General features: G+C 46.8%; 1 protein-coding gene and 1 pseudogene across 1 annotated transcript in view; one reads left to right on the top strand and one right to left on the bottom strand.

Moving 5' to 3' along the window:
* Nucleotides 1–25,922, bottom strand: part of GNG4 (G protein subunit gamma 4) — a 100,221-nt gene that overhangs the window by 52,472 nt on the left and 21,827 nt on the right. The window lies entirely within an intron of this gene.
* On the top strand, nucleotides 12,302–14,131 carry LOC117075267 (annotated as a pseudogene).

Raw genomic sequence — 25,922 nt, 5'->3', positions numbered from 1 at the left:
ATTAAATACTGTGATAGGCAAGCTTGATGCATTTTACAGTATGGGTCTCAATTACTCAATTTACATCTTGAGTGCCTGATAGTATCCGGCTGATCTAATAACACCTAATCACACAGATGCTAAACACGTCCAGGGATTCGAAGCTTTGGGCATGGCATGGGTTGTAATGGACTTGAGAGACAACCACAGTTTCTTAGGAAGAGCACGTGGAATCTGAACGACGCTGGGGCCTGCTGGACACCCGTCACCTTATCTGGTTCTTATTAAGGTCAAGAAAATTAAAGAAGGTTGGCAGACCGTAGTTATATTTGAGGGACATTTGACAAATTAGTGCAGAATAAATAACAGAAAGAGAAACTAGATCCACCTTCCATGGGACCGTTCACGCCATCCACTCCCTCACCTAGCCGGCCCCCCAGACACTCCCAGACACTCCCTGACCGTTGCTTCGGCCTTGCAGGTAGAAACCAAAAAATCTTAATCAACAGAAGATGTTAGAAGTCTACTCATGGCCTGAGGCTCTTAATCAGCCCTCACTGACTGCGATGTTAATTATTTCTGACTTTGGGGTTATTCAGGTTACTCAAACTGGACCACGGTGTTGACCGGCATGTACGGAGGAACACAAATCCATGTCCCATGTGTTTGTATAGTCTATAAACCTTACAGTCTAGAATGAATTCATTTTCATTTGAGTCTTATCGCAGCTCTACCCAAGTGGGCCGTTCACTGCAAGGGGGCCGAAAAGGCAGTTGAGAGATGGCATGGCTGGGCCATGTCTCAGCTTCCTAGAGCTGCAGGAACAAATTACTATAAACCGTGTGGTTCTAAGCAACAAAAATGTATTCTCTCACAGCTCTGGAGGCTGGAAGTCCAAAATCGAGGTGTTGGCAGGGTCATGCTCCCTCTAAAGGCTCTAGGGGAAAATCCTTCTTCCTCATCTTTTCCTATCAACTGATGACCTCTGATAGCACTTGGCATTTATTCCTTGATTTGTTGACATCATTCTAATCTCTGCCCCCATCTTCACATAACCCACTTCTCTGTGTTTCACTGTGTCATCTTCGCTTCTTTTTTTTTTTTTCTTTTTTGAGACAGAGTCTCGCTCTGTCGCCCAGGCTGGAGTGCAGTGGCGCGATCTAGGCTCACTGCAAGCTCCGCCTCCTGGGTTCACGCCATTCTCCTGCCTCGGCCTCCCAAGTAGCTGGGACCACAGGCGCCCGCCACCACGCCTGGCTAATTTTTTGTATTTTTTAGTAGAGACGGGGTTTCACTGTGTTAACTAGGATGGTCTCGATCTCCTGACCTCGTGATCTGTCCACCTTGGCCTCCCAAAGTGCTGGGATTCCAGGCGTGAGCCACTGCGCCCAGCCCCATCTTCACTTCTTATAAAGATACCAGCCATTGGTCTTAGGTCCCACTCTAATCTAATCCAGTATGACCTCAACTTAATCATATCTGCAAAGACCCACTTTCCAAATAAAGTCATATTCCAAAGTTCTGGGTATATATGAATTCTGGGGGCAAACTCTGAACTCAGTATAGTCAGAAACCCAGAAACGTGGCTACAAGTCTGTGCTCACTGCTACAAAGAATCAGATTTTGTTGTTGTTGTTCTTTGTAATACCTACAAGAAATGCCTCTCTGAGAATTGTATGGTGTTTCATGGCTGTGGGAGAGGAATATATCTTTTTTTTTTTTTTTTTGAGACGGAGTCTGGCTCTGTCGCCCAGGCTGGAGTGCAGTGGCCGGATCTCAGCTCACTGCAAGCTCTGCCTCCCGGGTTTACGCCATTCTCCTGCCTCAGCCTCCCGAGTAGCTGGGACTACAGGCGCCCGCCACCTCGCCCGGCTAGTTTTTTGTATTTTTTAGTAGAGACAGGGTTTCACTGTGTTAGCCAGGATGGTCTCGATCTTCTGACCTCGTGATCCACCCGTCTCGGCCTCCCAAAGTGCTGGGATTACAGGCTTGAGCCACTGTGCCTGGCCGGGAGAGGAATATATCTTACAGTGATGGGTGCATGAACTGAGAAGCAGAATTTATAACCTATACTCACCTCAATTTTTTTATTTATAAAATGAGAAAATTGATATCCAGTCAGCTAAGTCATTTGTCCAGAGCTATTAAATAGCTAATAAGTATGAAAATAAGATGAGAACCCCATATCATTCATTCATTCATTCAACACATACTATGTCAGGCATCACACTGAAGAAATGAGGAAGTGAGTGGAGGTGGAATATGATTCCTGCTTTTTATTTATTTGTTTGTTTTTGAGATGGAGTCTCGCTATATCACCCAGGCTGGAGTACAGTGGCATGATCCCGGTTCACCATAACCTCTGCCTCCCAGGTTCAAGCGATTCTCCTGCCTCAGCCTCCCCAGTAGCTGGGATTACAGGCATGTGCCACCACACCCAGCTAATATTTGTATTTTTAGTCGAGATGGTGTTTCACTATGTTGGCCAGGCTGATCTCAAACTCCTGACCTCATGATCCGCCCTCCTTAGCCTCCCAAAGTGCTGAGATTACAGGCGTGAGCGTCTGAGCCCGGCCCATGATTTCTGCCTTCTATTTATTTGTAGACAAAACTAACAGCAGCAAACTCAACGATCAAATCAAGGTGCCACCACAGATGTCGGTAAAGGGTAGAGGAGCCAAGAAGGAGAAGATGATCAATTCTTTTTGGGGCGGGAGGTAAGGATAAGGTTAGGAAGGGCTTTATACTTAATTTGAGCCTGGAAAGATGAATGGGACCCACCAGGCACTGTGAGCAGAGAGGGCGAGTTCCAGGCAGAACTCCCACGCAAGTGTGGTGGGGCAGAATGGGCAAAGACGGAGCAACTGAAAACCAGGCTGGCACTTTCTGGAAAGCCTGGGTGGTCCCTTACTGGAGCCCAGGAGGGCAGGGAGCAGACCAGGAAGGGCCTTGAGTGCTACAAGAGTGTGGGGCTAGTATCATGTAGGCAGGTGTCATCAAATGAAGGGTTATTTAACAGAGAAGTAAAACGATTGCTGTTACATTTTATTTTTTTGATTGAGTGTTAGGGGTGGGGGGGGTCTCACTATGTTGCCCGGGCTGGTCTTGAACTCCTGGGCTTAAGCAATCCTCTGGCCTCAGCCTTCCAAGTAGCTGGGATTGTAGGTTCGACACCACGCTCTGCTGTTACATTCTAGAAAGATCACTTCAACCTAGTGTGGAGAATGGATCAGAGGTGAACAAAATAAGCAGACCGAGGTGGGAGGATCATGAAGTCAGGAGTTCGAGACCAGCCTGGCCTGAACGTAGTGAAACCGCGTCTCTACTAAAAAATACAAAAAGTTAGTCAGGTGTGGTGGCATGTGCCTGTAACCCCAGCTACTCCAGAGGCTGAGCAAGAGGAATCGCTTGAACATGGGAGGCAGAAGTTGCAGTGAGCTGAGATCGTGCCACTGAACTTCAGCCTGGGCGACAGAGTGAGACTCCATCTGAAAATAAATAAATAAATAAATAAATAAATAAATAAATAAATATCAAGCAGACCAATGAGGAAACCACAGGAGTCTAGATACTGACGCTCTGGTAGGGAGACGGGGTGGAGGGCCAGGTGGTGAGGAGGGTGGAAGAGCAGGGGATGTGGTTACGATCTGGATGCTGGGGAGGTCGGAAAGGAAGGCACGTCTGGGCTGACCACCAGGGAGATGGTGCTGTGAAAAAGCAAGTGGAATGGGGTGTGCCATGAGTTCACATGGGGCCAGGCTGAACTTAGGAGGCCTTTAGGAAACTGAGAAGCACATGGCCAGCAGACCGGAGGACTGATAGAGACGGAGTTCACAGGGAGTTTGGGCTGAAGACAGAGCTGAGCAACTCATGACTTGCAGGGGTAGTGGAAGTCTGGGCTGTGGGAGGCTCACGGGCAAGGGGGAGCATGGGTCAGAAGGCTGGGCCGCGTGCAGACCCTTGGCCCAAAGCAGCATGCGGGGGCGTGGCGGGCAGAGGAAGGAAGCCCCCTGTTCATCCTTCCTTCCCTCCCTCCTTCCTTCCTTTCTTTTCTTTCTTTCCTTTTTTTTTTCTCACTCCATCACCCAGGCTGGAGTGCAGTGGCATGATCTCGGCTCACTGCAACCTCTGCCTTCCAGGTTGAAGCAATTCTCCTGCCTCAGCCTCCCGAGTAGGTGGAATTACAGGCGCCCACCACACCAGCTAATTTTTTTTTTTTTTTTTGTATTTTTAGTAGAAATGGGGTTTTACCATATTGGCCAGGCTGGTCTTGAACTCCTGACCTCAAATGATCTGTCCTCCTCGGCCTCCCACAGTGCTGGGATGACAGGCGTGAGTCACCGTGCCTGGCCCTGAAGGTTTCTTTCTATATTCTTCAATCTGCACTTTTCAGATTTGTGGAGGTAAAAGATTTTAGTACCAATAAAACTAATAAATTATTATTTCTAGACCAAATAGTGAAATGGTGCTAAATGGAGAAGTGACAGATGAGCTATGGTGTCACCATCGACATCAGATTACCCAGCATGGATGGACAGTGTGGTGTTCAATGAGGTTGTTGGCCATCGCTGCTGGGTGCAACATGGGGCCTACCCTCGGGAGGCAGCGGTCTACAGCGGAAACCATGCAGACAAGCGCTTCTGTGAATTATCTGAAGCAAATGCATTGTACTTCACAGACTCTGTAGTAGAAAACCACCAGCACGAATTTAGTGGGTCACGCGCTTTGATCAGGGAGAATGAGTTCACGGCAGTTCATCCATTCACTCCTCCCAGCCTGACTCTCTTTCATGCCATCCCATCAGCATGGTTTTTCAGTCATCTTGCTAGGGTTAGGGTGCCGCCTCCAACTTCAGAGCAGAGCCACACGAGCAGCTGTCATGAGGCCAGCCTCCCTGCCTGGCTCCTGGAGGGTTTCTCCTGCCCAGCACAGGGCCCAGCCCCCTCCCCTCACTTTGGTCCATTCTGATGTGGGACTTCAAGGCTGTCCAAGAAAGATGAGGCGACTCCATCTTCTGGGACCAGCTACAGGAAATACTGTTTCTTTCTTTCTTTTTCTTTTTCTTTTTCTTTTCTTCTTTTTTTTTTTTTTTGAGGCGGAGTCTCGCTCTGTCACCCAGGCTGGAGTGCAGTGGTACGATCTCAGCTCACTGCAACCTCTGCCTCCTGGGTTCAAGCAATTCTCCTGCCTCAGCCTCCTGAGTTGCTGGGACTACAGGCACCCACCACCATGCCCAGCTAATTTTTGTATTTTTAGTAGAGACAGGGTTTGACCATGTCAGGATGGTCTCGAACTCCTGACCTCGTGATCTGCCCACCTTGGCCTCCCAAAGTGCTGGGATTACAGGTGCGAGCCACTGCGCCTGACTAGGAAATGCTGTTTCTAAAGGCTGCTGCCAGTTGCTGCCAACTATGTTTTATCACTTCCCATTTCCTTTTTAAAAAAATACCAAATTCATATCAAAATGCTTGAATTAAAAAAGTATTGAGGTTAAATTCACTACAATAAAATTAATCATTTTTCAATGAACAACTCAGTGACATTTAGTACATTCACAATGTTTTGCAACCACCACCACTATTTAGTTCCAAAGCACTTCCACACCTTCAGAATAAAACCTCATTCCATTAAGCAGTTCTCTCCACTTTCCATTCCTCCCAGATCCTAGCAACCAACAGTCTGCCTTCTGTCTCTACAGATTTACCTATTCTGGACATTTCACACAAACAACATCACAAAATATGCAGTCTTTTGTGACTAGATTCTTCCTTTGTTTTCTTTTTCACTTGTTTTTTTTTTTTTTTTTTTTTTTTTTAATGGAGTCTCACTCTGTTACCCAGGCTGGAGTGCAGTCGTGCCATCTCAGCTCACTACAACCTCCGCCTCCCAGGTTCAAGTGATTCTCCTGCCTCAACCTCCAGAGTAGCTGGGATGACAGGCACCTGCCACCCCGCCCAGCTAATTTTGGTATTTTTAGTAGAGACGGGGTTTTGCCATGTTGACCAGGCTGATCTTGAACTCCTGACCTCAGATGATCCAATCGCCTGGGCCTCTGAAAGTGCTGGGATTACAGGTGTGAGTTACTGTGTCTGGCCTCTCAATTTTTCATTGTTTTTCTTGTTAAATAGAGACAGGGATCTCACATTGCTGTCTAGGCTTGTCTCAAACACCTGGCTCCAAGCAATCTTCTTACCTTGGCCTCCCAAAGTGCTGGGATTATAGGCATGAGCCACAGTGCCTGGCCAGCTTTTTTCACTCAGCGTAATGTTTTCAGAATTCATGCATGTTGTAGCACGTATCAGTATTTCATTCCTTTTATGGCTGAAGAGTATTCCATGATGCAGGTGCACCACATTTAGTTTATCCGCCCATCTGCTGATAGACACTTGGGCCGTTTCCATCTTTTGGCTATTGTGAATAATGCCACCACGCACACGTATTTGGGTACCTGTTTGGAACCATTTTACATTCTCATCAGCAATAGCTCCAATTTCTTCACATCCTTGCCAACATTTGTTATTTTTCACTTTTTGGGTTATAGCCATCCTTGTGGGTGTGAAGCGGTACCCTCTTTTGGTTGTGATTTGCATTTGCCAAATGACTAATGATGTGGAGCATCTTTTCATATGCTTGTTGGCATCATTTACTTTAAAAAAAGAATCTTAACATTAAATTGTTTTGAATTTTGTAACAATTCAAGTTTTCAGAAAGGTTGCAAGTACAGCATAAAGAAAAGTTTCCTGGCCAGGCGCAGTGGCTCACACCTATAATCCCAGCACTCTGAGAGGCCAACGCAGGCAGATCACTTGAGCTCAGGAGTTCGAGACTAGCCTGGACAACATGGTGAAACCCCATCTCTAGAAAAAAATTAGCCGGGCGTGGTGGCACACACTTGTAGTCCCGGCTACTCGGGAGGCTGAGGCATGAGAATTATTTGAACCAGGAGGCAGAGGCGACAATGAGCCGAGATCACGCCATTGCACTCCAGCCTGAATGACAGAGCGAGACCCTGTCTCAAAAAAGGAAAAAAAAATGTTTCTTGAACCACTTGAATGGGAGATATCAACTTAACTCCCTGTCAGCCCTGAATACTTTTTATTTCCTACACAGAAAGACATTCTCTTACGTAACCATGATACAGCCATCAAAGTCAGGAAACTATTATTGATACGTTACCATCATGTAATCCTCTAACCCTATTCAGGTTTCATCAAATGTACCAGGAATGCCCTTCATAGCAGTAGAATTCAGCTGAGAATCACACGCCACATGTAGTTCTTATGTCTCTTTAGCTCCCTCCAGCCCTTCCTTGACTTTGACGACCCACAGCACCTTCCAAGGTGGCGGCCGTTATTTTGTAGCACACCCCTCAATTTGGGCTTCTTTTCTGTCTCCTCATTAGATGCAGGTATTATCCTTTGGCAGGAATATCACGGAAGACAAACTGCATTCTTCTCATTGCATCCTATCCAGTAGCCCAAGATGTCACCTTGTCCCATTAATGATGTTCATTGTCATCACGTGATTAAGGTGGTGTCTACCAAGTTTCTTCGCTGTAGAGTTACTTTTTATTTTTGTAGTGAATAAGAATTTGCGGAAAGATACCTTGAAACTGTCTAAACTTGTTCCTTACCAAACTTTCAATATATCCAATTATTATCTGCTATTAGGAGGCACTCAGGGTTTTCTGTTTTATTCAGTAGGCTACAATTCATTACTGTCAGTATTTATTTTGGTGCATAAATTGTCCTGGATTTGGCCAGTGGGAGCCCCTTCAAGCTGGTTCCTGTGTCTTTCTCGAATGTCTTTATCATCTTTGACTAATTTCTGGCTTTCCTACTGTTGCCTATTCAAGGTGCTAGAATAAGCCTCCTGTTTCAAATTCCTACCAAACTGCTGGTTTCCTCTTTCTCTCACCCTGGCCATGTGTCTCTGTCAAGATAAAAAAGCACTGCAAGAGGCCAGGCGCGGTGGCTCACGCCTGTAATCCCAACACTTTGGGAGGCTGAGGAGGGCAGATCACCTGAGGTCAGGAGTTTAAGACTAGCCTGGTTAACATGGTGAAACCCCATCTCTACTAAAAAAAGAAATACAAAAATTAGCTAGGTGTGGTGGCCCATGCCTGTAGTCCCAGCTACTCGGGAGGCTGAGGCAGGAGAATCACTTGAACCTGGAAGGTGTAGTTTGCAGTGAGCTGAAATAGGGCCACTACACTCCAGCCTTGGCGGCAGAGTGAGAATTTGTCTCAATAAAAAAAAAAAAAAAAAAGAAGCACTGCAAGAAAGATAAAATGTAGTTACCCACAGGGCAGAGATTCTCTCTCTCTCTCTTTTTTTTTAAAACAGGGTTTCACTGTGTCACCCAGGCTAGAGTGAAGTGGCACCATCATACCTTCATGGCTCACTGCAGCCTCGACTTCCTGGGCTTAAGTGATCCTCCCACCTCAGCCTCCTGAGTAGCTGGGACTACAGGTGTGTGCCACCATGCTGGACTAATTTTTATCATTTTTTATTTTTTGTAGGACAGGGTCTTGCTATGTTGCCCTGGGTGGTCTGGAACTCCTGGGCTCAAGTAGTCCTCCCACTTGGCCTACCAATGTGCTGGGATTATAGGTGTGAGCCATTGCGTCCTCCCTGGACAGAGTTTCTTGAATATGTAGTGCCCAGCACCAGCAGGAAGTCAGTGAGTAGATTTGTTCATTGGTTGGATGTATATCTGTGACTTAGGGTCCATAAAGATCTTTTGAAGAACTGGGCACTAATCCCAACTTCGCATTAGACAATGTTGCCAAGCAGGTGGGTTGTTTTTTAGCATATTTGAGAAGGGGGAAGAGCCCACTAACTTTCTGGGCAAATGTGGGCAAATTACCAACCATTCTGGGTCTCAGTTTCAACTGAGGTTGCCTGAGCATTGCCAGCATATATGAAGAGGTGATAACAAGATGAAGTATTGGCCAGGTGTGGTGGCTCTTGCCTGTAATCCCAGCACTTTGGGAGGTTGAGGTGGGAGGATTGCTTGAGTCCAGGAGTTCAAGAGCAACCTAGGCAACATAGTATGACCTCGTCTCTATAAAAAATAAATAAAATTAGTCAGGTATGGTGGCGCACGCCTGTAGTCCCAGATACTCAGGAAGCTGAGGCATGAGAATCACTTGAGCCTGGGAGGTTGAGGTTACAATGAGCTGAGATTGTGCCACTGGACTCCAGCCTGGGCGACAGAGTGAGACTTTGTCTCAAAAAAAAAAAAAAAAAAAGGAGAGAGAGAGATAGAAAAAGAAAATGAAGTATTTACAAATATAAGGGTTGGCGCCTCATTGGTTATTAGATGGAAGACAGCCCCTCTTTAGCCCAGGACGATGTCAAAGATTGACTAGACATTCAGACTCACAAGACGATGACAGAATGTGCTCTGATCTCTTCAGAAGGACAGGGAGAGAGGCCTCGGCTTGCCAGCAGAACAGTGCCAGGCTGCCTTGCGTGAGGAGTCCTGGAGAAGTTCTCACAGCAGAGTATGTAACATCCGGGAGTTATCTTAGCCCCATGTGATGGTCATAGTGCAAGCAGATGGGGCCTTCACAGGGAGGGGCAGGGTCCGTGTGGGAAGACGCCCCCCACAGGGGCAGTATCTCTTATAACAGTTCGCAGGGGATGGGCCTTGCACAAGCATCACTGCCTTGGTTCACCTGGACTGCTACAACAGAATACCATAAATTGGGTAGGTTTTTCTGAGACGGGGTCTCGCTGTCACCCAGGCTGGAGTGCAGTGGCACAATTGTGACTCACTACAGCCTTGACTTCCCGGGCTGAAGTGATCCTCCTGCCCCAGCCTCCCAAGCATCTGGAACTACAGGTGCACGCCACTGCGCTTGGCTAAATTTTGTATTTTTAGTAAAGGTGGGGTTTCACTGTGTTACCCAGCCTGGTCTTGAAAACCCTGGGCTCAAGCGATTCACCCACCTTGGCCTCTCAAAGTGCTGGGATCACAGACATGAGCCATCATGCCTGTCCTGGGTAGCTTTTAAACCACAAAAATGTATTCTCACAGTTCCCTGAGCTTAGAAATTCAGGCTCAGGGTGCCAGCATGGTCAAGTGGTGATGACGGTCCATTTCTGGGTGGCAGACTGTTCACCTCTCACTGTGTCCTCACATGGGGGAAGGGGCAAAAAAGCTCTTCAGGCTTCTTTTATAAGGGCACAAATCCCATTTGTGAGGGCGTTGCCCCCATGATCTAATCACCTCCTAAAGCCCCAGTGCTACTGCACTGGGGATTAGGTTTCAACACAGAATTTTTTTGGGGGGGGGTCACAAACATTCAGACCATAGCAGTCACCAAAATGCTGAGAAGTTCCAAGCATGGTGTCTACATCAGATATTTAAATTCCATTCCTAGCTACTCCCAGTCCATATGTAATTCACCAGTCAGGGGCCATTTTTACCATAAGCAATGTTGCCTGGCAATGTAGTTGACATGTAGCATCTTAACTGGTTTACAAGGTGAGGCAGGCAGAATAATGGCTTTCCAAAGTTATCTGTGTCCCACTCCCCAGAACCTGTGAACATGTTATGTTACATGATAATGGGGGTTTTAGGTTGCAGATGCAATTAATTAAGGTTGCTAACTAGCTGGCCTTAAGACAGGCAGGTTATCATGGATTATCCTAGTGGACCCGATGCAATCACAAGGGGCCTTGTAAGTGAAAGAGGGAGGCAGGAGAGTCTGTGTCAGTCAGAGAGAGAGAGATGAAGATGCTACACTGCTGGCTTTGAAGGTGGAACAGGGCCACAAGTGAAGGGAAGTGTCCAGCCTCTAGAAGCTGGAAAAGGCAAGAAGGATTTTCTCCTGGTGTTTCCTGAAGGAACACAGCTCTGCCAACATCTTGGTTTTAGCCCACTGAGATCCATTTTGGACTTCTGACCTCTAGAACTGTACTATAATAAACTGGTGTTAAGTCACTAAGTATGTGGTAATTTGTTACAGCAGCAATACATGGTAACAGAGCTAGGTGGTTGCCAAGGTTGGGTTCTCATGCAGTAGAGGAAAAAGGTTTGTGAACCTTTCAAGCAGTCCTGACATACAAGGCTGGCCTCTTGCTCCTTCTCCAGCCTCATGTCTGGCTCTCCCCATCTTTCATCCTGTTTCATGCACATAGAACTCCTGTAGTTCCCCAAACTCATGTGCCTCCTATTTCCTCGCCTTTCTTTTGTAAGATAAACCCCCATGTTGTCACAATGTACCTTTTTACACACAACTGAGTCCAGTTTGTTAATATTTTTCGAGGATTTCTGTGTCTGTGTTCATGAGGAACATTGATCTGCAGTTTTCTTACAATGCTTTTGTTGGGTTTTTGTATTAGGATAATTCTGACTTCAAAAAATGAGTTGATATGTATCTCCTCATTTTCTAATTATCTGGGAAAGTTTGGATTAAATTTGTATCATTTCTTCCTTAAATGTTTGGTAAAATTCACCAATGAAGCCAGGTGGGACTAGGTGTTTTCTTTGCTAAAAGGTTTTTGACTACAAATTCCCTTTTGTTAGTAGATATAGGACTATTTAGATTCTCCATTTCTTCTTCTTCTTCTGTTTTTGTTTTGTTTTGTTTGAGACAGGGTCTCCCTCTGTCATCCAGGCAGGAGTGCAGTGGTGCAATCTTAACTTACTGCAACCGTCACCTCCTGGGTTCAAGTGATCCTCCCACCTCAGCCTCTTGAGTAGCTGGGACCACAGGTGCGAGTCACCATGCCTGACTAAGTTTTGTATTTATTGTACAGACTGTGCTTCATTATATTACCCAAACTCCTGAGCTCAAGTGATCTGCCTGCCTTAGCCTTCCAAAGTGTTGGAATTACAGGTGTGAGCCACTGTGCCTGGCCTAGATTCTCCATTTCTTCTATGCGATCTTTGGTTGTTTGTGTTTTCCATAGAATTTATCCATTTCATCTCAGCTGTTGAATTTATGGGCATAACATTCTTTGTAATATTATCCTTTTTATGTATGTAGGGTGTGTAGTGATGTTCCCTCTTTCATTTCTGATATTGGTAATTTGTGTGTTTTTTTTCTTGGATGGTCTGGCTAGAGATTTATTTTTATGAATCTTTTCACAAAAACAGCTTTTGGTTTCACTGACTTTTTTTTCTGTCCTCAATTTTACTGATTTCTGCTTTATTATTCTATCTATTATTTCCTTTCTCTGCTTCTTTTGAATCTCTCTCTCTCTCTCTTTAGTTTATTAAAGCAAAAACTGAGGTCAATGATTAGAGAGACCTTTCTTTTTTTCTAAAGTAAACATTTTTGCCTGACACAGGGATTGGAGTTTGGGCAAATGGGTGCCTGTGCGGACGTATGGACTGAGCTGCTTCTGCCATAGTCAGCCACCCTGAGGCCTTGCAGGTGAGGCTGCATGGGGGTGGCTGCTGTCCCCTTGAGTGCCAGGCTTATTTGGTGACCATGAAGCTGCTGTACCCAGCCTTCCATAGCTGCCTCCTACTGGCCCTGCTCAGCTTATGCTCCTGAGGATCATGCTTCACCCACAGGGGTGCACGCTATCAGTGCTACCTCTTTCCTGTGGGATAAATGCAGCAGCTGAACCTGGATGTGGCAGTGGGCTGGGAGCAGACTCACCCTGCTCAACTACCTGGATGTTGGAGTGAGGCAGGATAAGGCCACTCTGCCCATGCACGGACAGAGGAACCTCTTGATGTGCTTTAGTTCTGGAGACCTCTTTGCTGCCCACAATTTCAGTGGCAGTCATGGATTGGGAGGAGTGAGCTCCAGGAGTTCTGCCGCCATTCTCCAGGAGCTAGATTCCCAGCCTGCACCTCTGTTAACCTGGAGAATGAGGAGAATGCATAGACTGAAGAGGGAAGGCTGAGCACAACTGAAGTGTGGGGATACGGTCTCCTCTGCGTGACCGTTATCATGGATTATCCTGGTGGAACCAATGTAATCACGAAAGGCCTTGTAAGTGAAAGGGGGAACAGGAGAGTCAGTGTCAGAGTCAGAGAGAGATTTGAGGATGCTACACTGCTGGCTTTGAAGGTGGAAGGGAGCCACAAGTGAAGGGGAGTGTGCAGCCTCTAGATGCTGGAAAAGGCAAGAAAAAGGATTCTCTGTCACGCTGCTCAATGCTGGGATGGCCATCTAGTGCAGTTGAAGTGTGGGGATACGATCTCCTCTGTGTGACTGTCATCTCCCTCTGCTCCCTCGTGGACACCATCGTGGTGCCTTCATGAAGGCCTTTTACAGAAGGAGGCTGCTGCTCCATGTCATAGCTCTGGTGATTGGAACCCTCTAGTCCAACGTCCTCTCCTACCCCATTCCTGGGGCTTTTGCTTTCAACCCTCTGGAAGATGATTATGTCTCCAAGTCTGCAGTGGTGTTTGGGGGCTTTTATTTTTATTTTTTGGAGATCTTGAAGACGTTTCTCAAACAGGAAAATGAACATCACATAGACACAGCCATTACGCCTCTGAGAGGCTTCCTTCCAAGAAGCACCAGGAGGAGGGGGTGATGGAGAAGTGGCGGTATGGGGACCTGGACCACAGGACCCCTCAGCACTGCAACAGCGAACTGGATGGCAAGCGGTCCATGATGGATGGGAAGGTCGTGGTGGGCTCATTCTCTGTGCTGGCCCTGCAGGCTCCTCAGAGTGCCTGCTGGAGCTGAAAGGTTTCCACTACTTTATCAGCACTCTGGCCTGGGTGATCACCCTGAATAATAGCCTCCACAATGTCCTCAGCAGCCTGGCCATTGGCGCCTCCTTCACCGTGTCTGTGCTCCAACGCTTCGGCACCTGATGGCTATCTTCCCTGAGGAGTTCCCACGTGACTTTGTCATCCTGCTTAGCACTAGGAGGACCATCCAGCAAGCTATCTTCTTCAACCTCCTTCCACCTGCTGCTATGTGGGTCTGGCCTTTGGCATCCTGGCCAGCAGCCACTTCTCTGCCAAATGGATTTTCGTGCTGGTTGGAGGAATGTTCTTGAATATTGCTCTGGCTAATATGTTCCCTGAGATGAATGAGGTCTGCCAAGAGGATGGAATGAAGGGCAGCATCCCCATCCCCTTTGTCATTCAGAACCTGGGCCTCTTGGCCAGATTCACCATCATGCTGGTCTTCATGATGTATTCAGGACAGGTCCAGATTGGGTAGGGCCCTGCTAGGAGCCTGTGGGATGGGAAGTCAGGCCCTGGGCTGCCTGATCCCTGGTCTGAGGACTCAGTATCCACAAAGCACCATAAAAGAGGTTGTTCCATTAAAAACTTACACAGACCATATTCCTGCCTTCAGATGTCAGCGGTGTTTAAAATGCTCTATCCTAGGAAGAAGCGTCCCTGGCAACCAGTCTCCAGGTAGTACCTCTAACCCTCTCCTCACCCTCTTTTCTCTCTGTTACTCTGGAACCTGAATGCAGCTTACAAGACAAACCTAACTTTTTCTCTGATTAACCTGGCTTCTTTCCCTTGGAACCAGTGCTGAAAGATTTTTGTGTTTTGTTTGTTTGTTTGTTTTGTTTTTGAGATGGAGATTTGCTTTGTCACCCAGGCTGGAGTGCAGTGGCACAATCTCAACTCACTGAAACCTCCACCTTCCAGGTTCAAGCGATTCTCCTGCCTCAGGCTTCCCAGTAGCTGGGATTGCAGGCACCCACCACCACGCCTGGCTAATTTTTGTAATTTTTTTTTTTTTTTTAGTAGAGACGGGGTTTCACCATGTTGGCCAGGCTGGTCTTGAACTCCTGACCTCTGGTGATCCATCTGTCTCAGCCCCCCAAAGGGCTGCCATTACAGGCATGAGCCACTGCGCCCTGCCCAGTGCCAAAAGATTTTGAATCCTTTACCTGACAATGCAAAAAATAGAGCCAGTGTTTATAACTTGGTTAGAAATATCGAGAGGTGAATCCATAGTTCGGGGCCCATGACTCCGGCTGGACATCCTGGACCTCCGGCTGGCCAGTTTTGAAACAGGTTCACCTCTTCTTACAGAGAAGATGCAGCAATCCCTCTTATTTTTTCGAAGTCTACTCAGTTGCCTATTACTTCTCTCAGAGAGAACTGGAAGTGAGAACAGATGACAGGGTGAGAGGGAAGGCAGGGCTCATCTGGAGTGGGAGAGGAAGTGGAACGGATGCTCTGTGTCTTGTCATGATGCTCATCTGCTCCGAGTGGACTGCTGGGTATGAATCTGGAGGCAGTGCCTGGTGTTTCCTGGCTGTCCAGGTGAGATAATGTGGAGGTTATGTAGCTGCCTGGACCTCCTCTTTCAGGTCAACACTGACAGAATGGAGGGTCAGAGAGTCTACAAGGAAACAATGTTTTGCTCTGATTCCCACTTCCCTTCCCAACTCCTGTCTTCTAGGAGACTTGCAGTGGCTCACGCCTGTAATCCCAGCACTTTGGGAGGCTGAGGTGTGCGGATCACCTGAGGCCAGGAGTTCAAGACCAGCCTGACCAACATGGTGAAACTCCGTCTCTACCAAAAATACAAAAATTAGCCAGGTGTGTTGGTGTGCACCTGTAGTTACAGCTATTTGGGAGGCTGAGGCATGAGAATCTTTTGAATCCGTGAGGCGGAGGTTGCAGTGAGCTGAGATCGTGCCACCACACTCAACCCTGGGCGACAGAGTGAGACTCTGTCTCCATCTAAAAAAAAAAAAGAAAAGACTTGGGAGCTGCCTCCCTAGAAACACATTCTGAGCATATTTCAGACATCTCTGTTAGAAAGGAGACCACACAACTATCCTCCCCTAGTGGAGATGTCTGCACAGTGGCAAGCTGACTGGTAGAACTGGAATGCGGTTTATGCTCTGCTTGAACAAGGGTAATCAGAAATGGAATCAGTGCAAGCAAAATTTAGGATTCGCTACTTCTGTAAATAAAAGCATGAATAACAGGGGTCTCTGAAATGTAACGTCACAAACTTAGTTTGGGGCACTATAGCTGTTTGCAGAATGGCGGCCCTAATGATTACGCTACAGATGGGCTTTCAACCATCTGTCTGGGTTACTGCTTTCTCCCTTGCAAAAAAAAAAAAAAGGTTGAATCCTGTGTTGAATTGAATATGAATATGAATTGCTCTAATTCTGCCCAGAAAATGGATGGATATACTTGTCTGTAAAATCGTGGGCCAGCCTCAGGCACTCTGGAGCCCTTGCCTCAGAACCCTGACTTCAAGGAAAGCTCATCTGCAGGGTTCACTGGGTGAATCGATTTATTACTATCATATGGATAATGTGAGATTCTTTAGCCACTTTGGGGGGCCAGCCTCTCCAGAAGCCTTTCTCAGTGGTGCCCACAGTTGCAGCCCAAGGGCTGTGTTCACAAACTGATTCGTGTGCGTAAGAGTACTGCTTCATTGCCATTGTCTAAGTTTTTAATCTTTTTTTTTCTTTTTGACAGAGTCTCACTCTGTCACCCAGGCTGGAGTGCAGTGGCGTGATCTCGGCTCACTGCAACCTCTGCCTCCTGGGTTCAAGCAATTCTTCTGCCTCAGCCTCCCGAGTAGCTGGGATTACAGGCATGTGCCACCACACCTGGCTGATTTTTGTATTTTTAGGAGAGACGGTGTTTCACCATGTTGGCCAGTCTGGTCTCGAACTCCCGAGTCCAAGTGATCCTCCCACTTTGGCTTCCCAAAGTGTTGGGATTACAGGCATGAGCCACTGCACGCCGCCAGTGAGTTCTTAATCTTCTCAGAAAAACTGTCCACTCTTAGTCATTAAAATCAGCATCAGCTGGGTGTGGTAACTCACGCCTGTAATCCCAGTGCTTTGGGAGGCTGAGGTGGGAGGATCACTTGGGCTCAGGAGTTAAAGACTACCCTGAGAAACATTGCAAAACACTGTCCCCCCCAAAAAAAAAATTTTTTTTGCTGGGTGTGGTGGTGTGCGCCTGCAGTCCCAGCTACTTGGGGGGCTGAGGTGGGAGGATCACTTGAGCCTGGCAAGTCGAGGCTGCAGTGACCCCACATAGCACCGCTATACTCCAGTCTAGGTGATAGAGCAAGACTCTCTCAGCGAAAAAAAAACAAAAAAGCAAAAGTTTTGTTTTCCCTTCTTGGGAGACATCTCTCAAACCAGGGATATTCTTTTTTTTTTTTTTTTTTTGAGACGGAGTCTCGCTCTGTCGCCCAGGCTGGAGTGCAGTGGCCGGATCTCAGCTCACTGCAAGCTCCGCCTCCCGGGTTTACGCCATTCTCCCGCCTCAGCCTCCCGAGTAGCTGGGACTACAGGCGCCCGTCACCTCGCCCGGCTAGTTTTTTTGTAATTTTTAGTAGAGACGGGGTTTCACCGTGTTAGCCAGGATGGTCTCGATCTCCCGACCTCGTGATCCGCCCGTCTCGGCCTCCCAAAGTGCTGGGATTACAGGCTTGAGCCACCGCGCCCGGCCCCAGGGATATTCTTGAAAAGAGCATGAGCAAGGAAACTGCTGGTGATACAAGTTTCTCTCCTTATCTTGCCTGTTAACTTCAAAAGATTTGAGAACAGGCTGAAGAGGGAGGAAAACTTCAGTGATTGGGATTCTAGATGAAATATCAGGACTGACTCCTGATAGTATTATGGTCCAGGTTAACCAAAGAACCAATTCCTTGAATGTTGGAATCTAACTTTTTATACTATCTTTATTATTGTTGTTATAAAACAATTCTTCATCTTTTCTGTTGTATTTTTCTCAAATTGCTTTCAGGAGCTACCAGAAAATAACACTCAAAGTTTAAGACTCTGGAAGATTTTGCTTTCCTTAACTCACATGGATGTATTAAGTGAGTAATTTTAGCATTCCCTATAGATCTTGTTATACCTTTAAAATAATACCCTTTGTTTTGGAGAATACAAAATTAGAGTTAGCAGGTTTCTTGTTTAGGAGAGGAGTTCAAAAATATAACCTTTAACAAGTTGAAAAATAAAATATGAAATAATAGGTGCTTTCTCTTTTTGTGCACACCTATATTAAGAAATTTCCTTTCGAGGCCGGGCGCGGTGGCTCAAGCCTGTAATCCCAGCACTTTGGGAGGCCGAGACGGGCGGATCACGAGGTCAGGAGATCGAGACCATCCTGGCTAACATGGTGAAACCCCGTCTCTACTAAAATACAGAAAAACTAGCCGGGCGAGGTGGCGGGCGCCTGTAGTCCCAGCTACTTGGGAGGCTGAGGCAGGAGAATGGCGTGAACCCGGGAGGCGGAGCTTGCAGTGAGCCGAGATTGCGCCACTGCACTCCAGCCTGGGCGACAGAGCGAGACTCCGCCTCAAAAAAAAAAAAAAAAAAAAAAAAAAAAAAAGAAATTTCCTTTCATAGACAGCTACCTTAATCCTTTTAAAACTCCTGTTGAAGGTTGGGCACCGTAGCTCACGCCTGTAATCCCAACACTTTGAGAGGTTGAGGTGGGTCACCTGAGGTCGGGAGTTCGAGACCAGCCTGACCGACATGGAGAAACCCTGTCTCTACTAAAAATATAAGCCATTAATCCGGGTGTGGTGGCGCATGCCTGTAATCCCAGCTACTTGGGTGGCTGAGGCAGGAGAATCGCTTGAACCTGGGAGGTGGAAGTTGTGGTGGGCTGAGATCACGCCATTGCATTCCAGCCTGGGCAACAAGAGTGAAACTCCATCTCAACAAAACCAAACCAAACCAAACAAAACAAAACTCTTTTGGTGCAGAGGTCAGTCCTAGTCAGAACTTGGGGCTGGAGACACTTATCATCTGCTGATTGTAAGCTGCCGTTGGCAACAGCTTAGCCTCATGAATTGGTTCTGAGTGTTGAATGTGCTGTTTTAAGCATTTGTACATGTAGAAGTCTAAGGAGTTGCCGGTTGTTCTAAAGACTTTTCACCCCTGGCATTAGTAGCTTCAACCTCCTTCTGGATGGACCAGCCCCAGTTAATGTTAGCAAGGAAAGTACACGTCACATGCAGGAATAGTAAGCCAGCACCAGGTGTCTGCTCCTTCTCACCTAGTCACTGGCAGGCAGGCTGCCCCTCTCCTTGCTCCTACAGGTATTTTGTGTCTAGTGTTAATTTGGGGGGCTTATTCCTCATTGGTCTGTCACCTTGGGTTTAAAAAAGGAAGCTCTGTTTGGGTCACCTAAGACTTGGTCTTAGTAAGCCCCCTTCTGACAAGATGGTAATATGCTGGGGATTAGCTAAAAAAAGAAGTCTATATATATGTTTTTTTTCTTTTTTTTGAGACAGAGTCTTGCGCTGTCACCCAGGCTGGAGTGCAGTGGTGCAATCTTGGCTCACTGCAGCCTCTGCCTCCTGGGTTTAAGTGATCCTCCCACCTCAGCCTCCTGAGTAGCTGGGACTACAGGTGTGTGCCACCACACCTGGCTAATTTTTTTTGTACTTCTAGTAGAGATGGAGTTTCACCATTTTGGCCAGGCTGGTCTCAAACTCCTGACCTCAAGTGATCTGCCCGCCTCAGTCTCCCAACGTGCTGGGATTACAGGAGTGAGCCACTGCACCCGGCAAAAAAAAGTTGTCTGATATTTGTCTGAGAAGTTAGGATTTTATTGTTCCTATTTCCCTTTGCAGGTCTGCAATTCCACTGCGACATTTTTTTTTTTTTTTTTTTTTTTTTTTTTTTTGGAGACAGGGTTTGCTCTGTCACCCAGGCTGGAGTGCAAAGGCATGATCACGGCTCACTGCAGCCTCGACCTCCGGGGCTTAAGTGTGCCTCCTGCCTCAGCCTCCTGAATAGCTGGGACTACAGGCGTGCACCATCGCATCTGGCTAATTTTTGTATTTTTAGTAGAGATGGGGTTTTGCCATGTTGCCCAGGCTGGTCTCGAACTTCAAGGCTCAAGTGATCCTCCCACTTTGGCCTCCCAGAATGCTGGGATTACAGACATGAGCCACTGCACTCGGCCTCCAGCACATTGTTTTAAAAAATAACTCAGCTGTTATGAAAATAAATTAGAAAATAAAATTAACTTATGTGGCCTGTAAATGATTCGTAAGATTCTATAAATAAAGCTATATTCTATAAAAAGTGAAATGAAACAAAATCAGCATTTAATGGTACAAATTTCCCTTTAATCACTGAGTCCCATCCATTTTTACATAAATTCAAAATATTTTCTAATTTCTCTTTTGATTTCCTTTTTGACCCATGGGCTATTAAGAAGTGTGGTGTTAGATTAGGTGAGGTTAGATTCTGATCTCAGCTTAATTTTTAGTCTTTGCAACTCCAAGAGATGTGAGCAGTGGTATGAATCCTAATTCTGTTCTCAAAGCCTTTGCTATGTTATTTTCCTGCTGTCCTAAGCATGTGCAGTTAAGGGGTGAGGCTGGAACTTCTGTGGTTCATAGAAAGAGTTAGATGAGGCTGGGCACAGTGGCTCGTGCCTGTAATCCCAGCATTTTGGGAGGCTGAGGTGGGCAGATCACTTGAGGCCGGGAGTTTGAGACCAGCTGTGCCAACAGGGTAAAACCCCGTCTCTACTAAAAATGCAAAAATTCGGCCAGGCGCTGTGGCTCACCTGAGGTCAGGTGGCTCATCCAGCACTTTGGGAAGCCGTGGCTGGTGGATCACTTGAGGTCAGCAGTTCGAGACCAGCCTGGCCAACATAGTGAAACCCTGTCTCTACTAAAAATACAAAAATTAGCCAGGTGTGGTGGCTGGTGCCTGTAATCCCAGCTACTCAGGAGGCTGAGGCAGAAGAATCGCTTGAACCTAGGAGGCAGAGGTGGCAGTGAGCCAAGATCGCACCATTGCACTCCAGCCTGGTAACAGAGTGAAACTCCATCTCAAAAAAAAAAAAAAAGAAAAAAAAATTAGCCGGGCGTGGTGGTGCATGCCTGTAATCCCAGCTACTCGGGAGGTTGAGGCAGGAGAATGGCTTGAACCCGGGAGGCAGAAGTTGCAGTGAGCCGAGATTGCGCAACTGCACTCCATCCTGGGCAACAGAGCGAGGCTCTGTCTCAAGAAAAAAAAAAAAAGAATGAGATGATCCACTTCTCCCACTCTCTCCTCTCCAGGGTTTCTGCCACACCCTCCAGTTCAAAAGGGCACCTTTTCCTGTTTCCCTGACCAGAAAGACAGGGTTTATCTTGGAGATTTAGCCTGTATGCAGCCACCACTGCACAACTCTGAACTGGGGCCCGTTCTTGGGGCAAAGCTGCGAAAGGAGAAAAACAAAAAAAAGGATCACAGGGTTCCCTTTCCCCAGTTCCTCTGGCCAGCCATGTGGGCTTTCCGTCAGAACATTCGCTACCTGCCTAGCCACCGCTGCAGCCTCGCTCCTGGGCCCACTCAGGGCAAAGTCGCAAGAATAAGGAGGAAACAAATGTAAGGGACGTTCCCATCCACACAGGTCACTTCGTGGCTTCTGCCTGTCCTCCGCAATCCACATGCTCTTGTGTGATTCTTGAGTCCTCCGGGAGTTGCTTTTTATGTGTTTTCCAGTGTTTTTGCTGCATTCTGCAGGAGAGACAGACTGTTGTGGGCTTTCTCCATCCGAGGCTCTCTGTGTGCCACTCCCTCTGCTGAGAACGCTCTTCGTTTCTTGTCTGGTGAGCATCCATTCCACTCCCATACCTTGCATCAGCTGTTCTGACCTCCAGGGGTGCTTTCCTGACCACTTTCTCCTTTTAAATTCAGCGCGGGGGATGCCTCCGCCACAGCAGCCCCCCTCATCGTGCTGTCTGTCTGTCTCCCCAGCAACCAGCAGCTGGGGTAGGAGAAAGACCTCCTCTTCCATGCACATCTCTGTATTCCCAGCTTGCAAAAAGCTGATGGAAGAATGGTTATTTTTATTATCTATCTGATTCTCTACTAAAGAGACAGAATGGACATCTTAAAATAATAATCACAATAACATAAAAACTCCACAATGTTTAAATGCTGTGAGCCGAAGACAGAGGGCCCTCCAAGCCTTTGCCTGGCCAGAGTACAGGTGAACAGCACGTGTCTGAAAAGCGTGGCTCTAGCAGTCCCTTCGAAGATCATCTAGTAGTTCAGTCTGTGTGGCCATTTTTTTTTTTTTTTTTGAGACAGAGTCTTGCCCTGTCACCCAGGCTGGAGTGCAGTGGCATGATCTTGGCTCACTGCAACCTCTGCCTCCTGGATTCAAGTGATTCTCCTGCTTCAGCCTCCCGAGTAGCTAGGATTACAGGTATACACCACCACGCCTGGCTAATTTTTGTATTTTTTTTTTTTTTAGTAGAGACAGGGTTTCACCATGTTGGCCAGGCTAGTCTCAAACTCTTGACCTCAAGTGACCCATCCGCCTCAACCTCCCAAAGTGTTGAGATTGCAGACGAGAGCCCCCGCGCCGGCTGCCAATTCCATTTTGACATGATGTTGTTTCAATAGAAAGGCTATTTTTACAAAGTAGAAAGTGACAGAGGAAAATTATACTTTTGAGTTTTCCATTTCATTTTTTAACTGAAGAAAAGACAAAAGCTGTCATATTCCAGCTTCTAGCATTATTCAAGAAGAATGAATTTTCTATAAACATTCCTCAGGCAAACCATTCATTTTCACATTCCTGAAGAATTAACTTTTTTAAGAAACAGGATGACTTTGTTCCAAAGTATCAAGGTTTTGCTTTACATAGTGTATAATTTTACTTCTCATTTCATTTGCTTCTATGAGATTTTTTTTAGCACCAAGACAGATCAAAGAAGGTTTCCTTGTTGTCTTTGGCTCCACTACCCTTTCCTCTCCCAGCTCCTCGGCCAACTGGTTATTTACTTGACCAGGAGTGCTATTTGCAAACAGGCTCCTGAATGCTGGGAGAAGATGGTTGCTGGTAAATTGCAGCTTGTGGGAAAATCTGCAACACACAGCTGATTTTCTGGAATGTGGGGAACAGCTGACCTGTAGGTCCAAGGAGGAACCAAAGCCTGCTGAGGACCCACACTGAGGTGCTGGTGGATGCGGGCAGCTGCCAAGCTGAGGAGGAAGGGTTTGCAAGAAGCAGGTCAGGGCCCCAGCATGGCAAAGGGGCTCTGGGGCCTTGGGGGAGGGAACGAAGATTGATGTCTTTTGCAGGACGACCCTGTGACAAAGCCACAAGAATGATATCCCTTTCTCTGGCTTTCCCCGTTTGCCCTGGGACAGTACTTTTCTTCCCCATTTTCCCAGTCTTCTTTTGCAAACTTCCCGGCTTTAAAAAACAACAACAACAACAAAATTTATTTTTTAGAGCAGTTTTAGGTTCACAGCAAAGGTGAGCAGAAAGTACAGAGTTCTCATACAGCTCCTGTCCCCAAACAGGCACAGCCTCCCCCCATGAACATCCTGCACCAGAGTGGTCCGTTGTGACCATCAGTGACCCAACGCTGACACATCATTATCCCCTAAAGTCCATAGTTTACGACAGGGCTCACTCTTGGCCCTGTACATTCTACGGGCTTTGACAGATGTCTAATGACATGCTCACTATGATGGTGTCACACAGAGGAGTTTCCTGCTCCACCTACTCATCCCTCCCCGACTCCAAATTCAGAGCGGGGGTTGCCTCCGCCACAGCAACCACTGATTTTTATTCCGTCTCCATACTTCCGCCTTTTGCGGGATGTCATATAGTATGTAACCTTTTCAGGCTGATTTCTTTCACTCAGCAATACATATGTAAGCCTCTTCTATGTGTGTCATGACTGGAAAGCTCATTTCTTTTTTATACTGAATACTACTCCATTGTCTGGACGTTTCACTGCTTATTTATCCATTCACCTACTAAAACACATCTTGGCTGCTTCCGAGTTTGGGCAATTATGAATAAAGCTGCTATAAACATCTGTGTGCAGGTTTTCGTGTGAACATAAGTTTTCAACTCAGGAAAATTCCAAGGAGTGCAGTTGCTGGAGCATATGGGAAGAGGAGGTGTCGTTTTGTAAGAAACTGCCAAACTGTCTTCCAAAGTGGCTGTTGCATTTTGCATTCCCAATAGCAATGAACAAGAGTGTCTGTTTCTCCAGGTCCTGGCCCGCTTTGTGTATTCTCAGGGTTGTGGATTTTGGCCATTCTAAATGGTGTGTAGTGGTTTCTCCTCCTTTTCATTTGCATTTCCCTAATGACATATGATGTTGAGTTTCTCTTCAAACGCCATCTTTGTATCTTTGGTGAGGTGTCTTTTCAAAACTTTTGCTCATCTTTAATAGGATTTTGTTTTGTTTTGTTTTCTGTTGAGTTTTGAGAGTTCTTTTGTATTCTGAGTAACAGCATTTATCAGATATGTCTTGCAAATGTTTTCTCCCTATCCGTGGCTTGTCTGCTCATTCTCTTGACGTTGCCAAGCTTTTCAAAGCTCAAAGGCAGGGCCTGGACTAGAGGGAGGCTAGTGAGGGACCCAGAACACAGAATTTAAAGAGGTGATCTATCTCAGGGCCTTGCAAGTGTGATGCGAAATGGCAGAGTGCCTCTTTAAATTCTCACCTAATTCTGGCCCTGCCAATGCGGTCAGACCTCAGCGGCACAATGTCCAGCCTCACCGTCTACTGAGTAAACTCGTCACTCTCTGATAGGACCTTTTCCTTGACCGTTGCTGCCAAGACAGCAGCTTCATAAAGAACAGCAGGCCAGGAGCGGTGGCTCATGCCTGTAATCCCAGCACTTTGGGAGGCCAAGGCAGTTGGATCACTTGAGGTCAGGAGTTAGCGACCAGCCTGGCCAACATGGTAAAACCCCGTCTCTACTAAAAATACAAAAATTAGCTGGGTATGGTGGCGCACGCCTGTAATCCTAGCTACTCGAGAGGCTGAGGCAGGAGAATACCTTGAACCCAGGAGGTGGAGGCTGCAGTGAACTGAGATTGCACCATTGCACTCCAGCCTGGGTAACAGAGTGAGACTCTGTCTCAAAAAGAAAGAACTTAGAACCCAAATTAGAGACTGTCTTTGGGACTGGGAGACTTTCTCATGACAAGAGGAGGAGAAATGCACCATCACTATGCACAGACCTGAGGGAGGCTCTGTCACTTTGCAGCATGACTTTCTGAAAGCTGCCTTATCTCTCCTAGCCTGGGGTTTTCACACCTGTGGAATAGGTAAAATGTGCTTATCCTATGATACAGTTTTTTTGTTTTGGGGTTTTTTTTTGTTTTGTTTTGTTTTGAGACAGAGTCTCGCTCTGTCTCCCAGGCTGGAGTGCAGTGGCGCGATCTCGGCTCACTACAACTTCCGCCTCCTGGGTTCAAGCGATTCTCCTGCCTCAGCCTCCCGAGTAGCGGGACTATAGGCATCCACCACCACGCCTGGCTAATTTTTGTATTTTTAGTAGAGACAGGGTTTCACCATGTTGGCCAGGCCAATCTTGAAGTCCTGACCTCAGGTGATCTGCCCGCCTTGGCCTCCCAAAGTGCTGGGATTACAGGTGTGAGCCACCACACCAAGTTGGGATAATTTTTCTGAAATGTCAAATGGAATTACAAGAAACAAAAAAATGGGTCCCAACTTCTCCTGTATGGTGTGAAAAAATTAAAGAATTTCAATGCAGTTGCCTCTACTCTCAGGGACCTAGGCCTCTTCCACTTGCACGCTTTTGCTTCCACTATTTTATTTACTCTACCCCTCCTTGACTCAGCACCCACATCTTCTTGTGAAAAGCCATCTCTACCCATCTTCAAGGGTTCATTCTGAGGCTACCAGCCTCTCAAAGCTTTTCCTTCCTTTCCTTCCTTCCTTCCCTCCCTCCCTTCTTCCTTCCTTCCTTCCTTCTCTCTCTCTTTCTTTCTCTTTTTTTCTTTCTTTCTCTCTCTCTCCTTCCTTCCTTCCTTCCTTCCTTCCTTCCTTCCTTCCTTCCTTCCTTCCTTCCTTCCTTCCTCCTTCCTTCCTTCCTTCCTTCCTCCCTCCCTTCTTCCTTCCTTCCTTCCTTCTCTCTCTCTTTCTTTCTCTTTTTTTCTTTCTTTCTCTCTCTCTCCTTCCTTCCTTCCTTCCTTCCTTCCTTCCTTCCTTCCTTCCTTCCTTCCTTCCTTCCTTCCCTCCCTCCCTCCCTCCTCCC

The sequence above is a fragment of the Trachypithecus francoisi genome, unplaced genomic scaffold (genome assembly GCF_009764315.1).
Source record: "Trachypithecus francoisi isolate TF-2019V2 unplaced genomic scaffold, Tfra_2.0 Lachesis_group5, whole genome shotgun sequence".
Lineage (NCBI taxonomy): Eukaryota > Metazoa > Chordata > Mammalia > Primates > Cercopithecidae > Trachypithecus > Trachypithecus francoisi.
The sequence above is the reverse complement of the archived record's forward strand: the minus strand, read 5'-3'. Positions and strand labels throughout refer to the sequence as shown.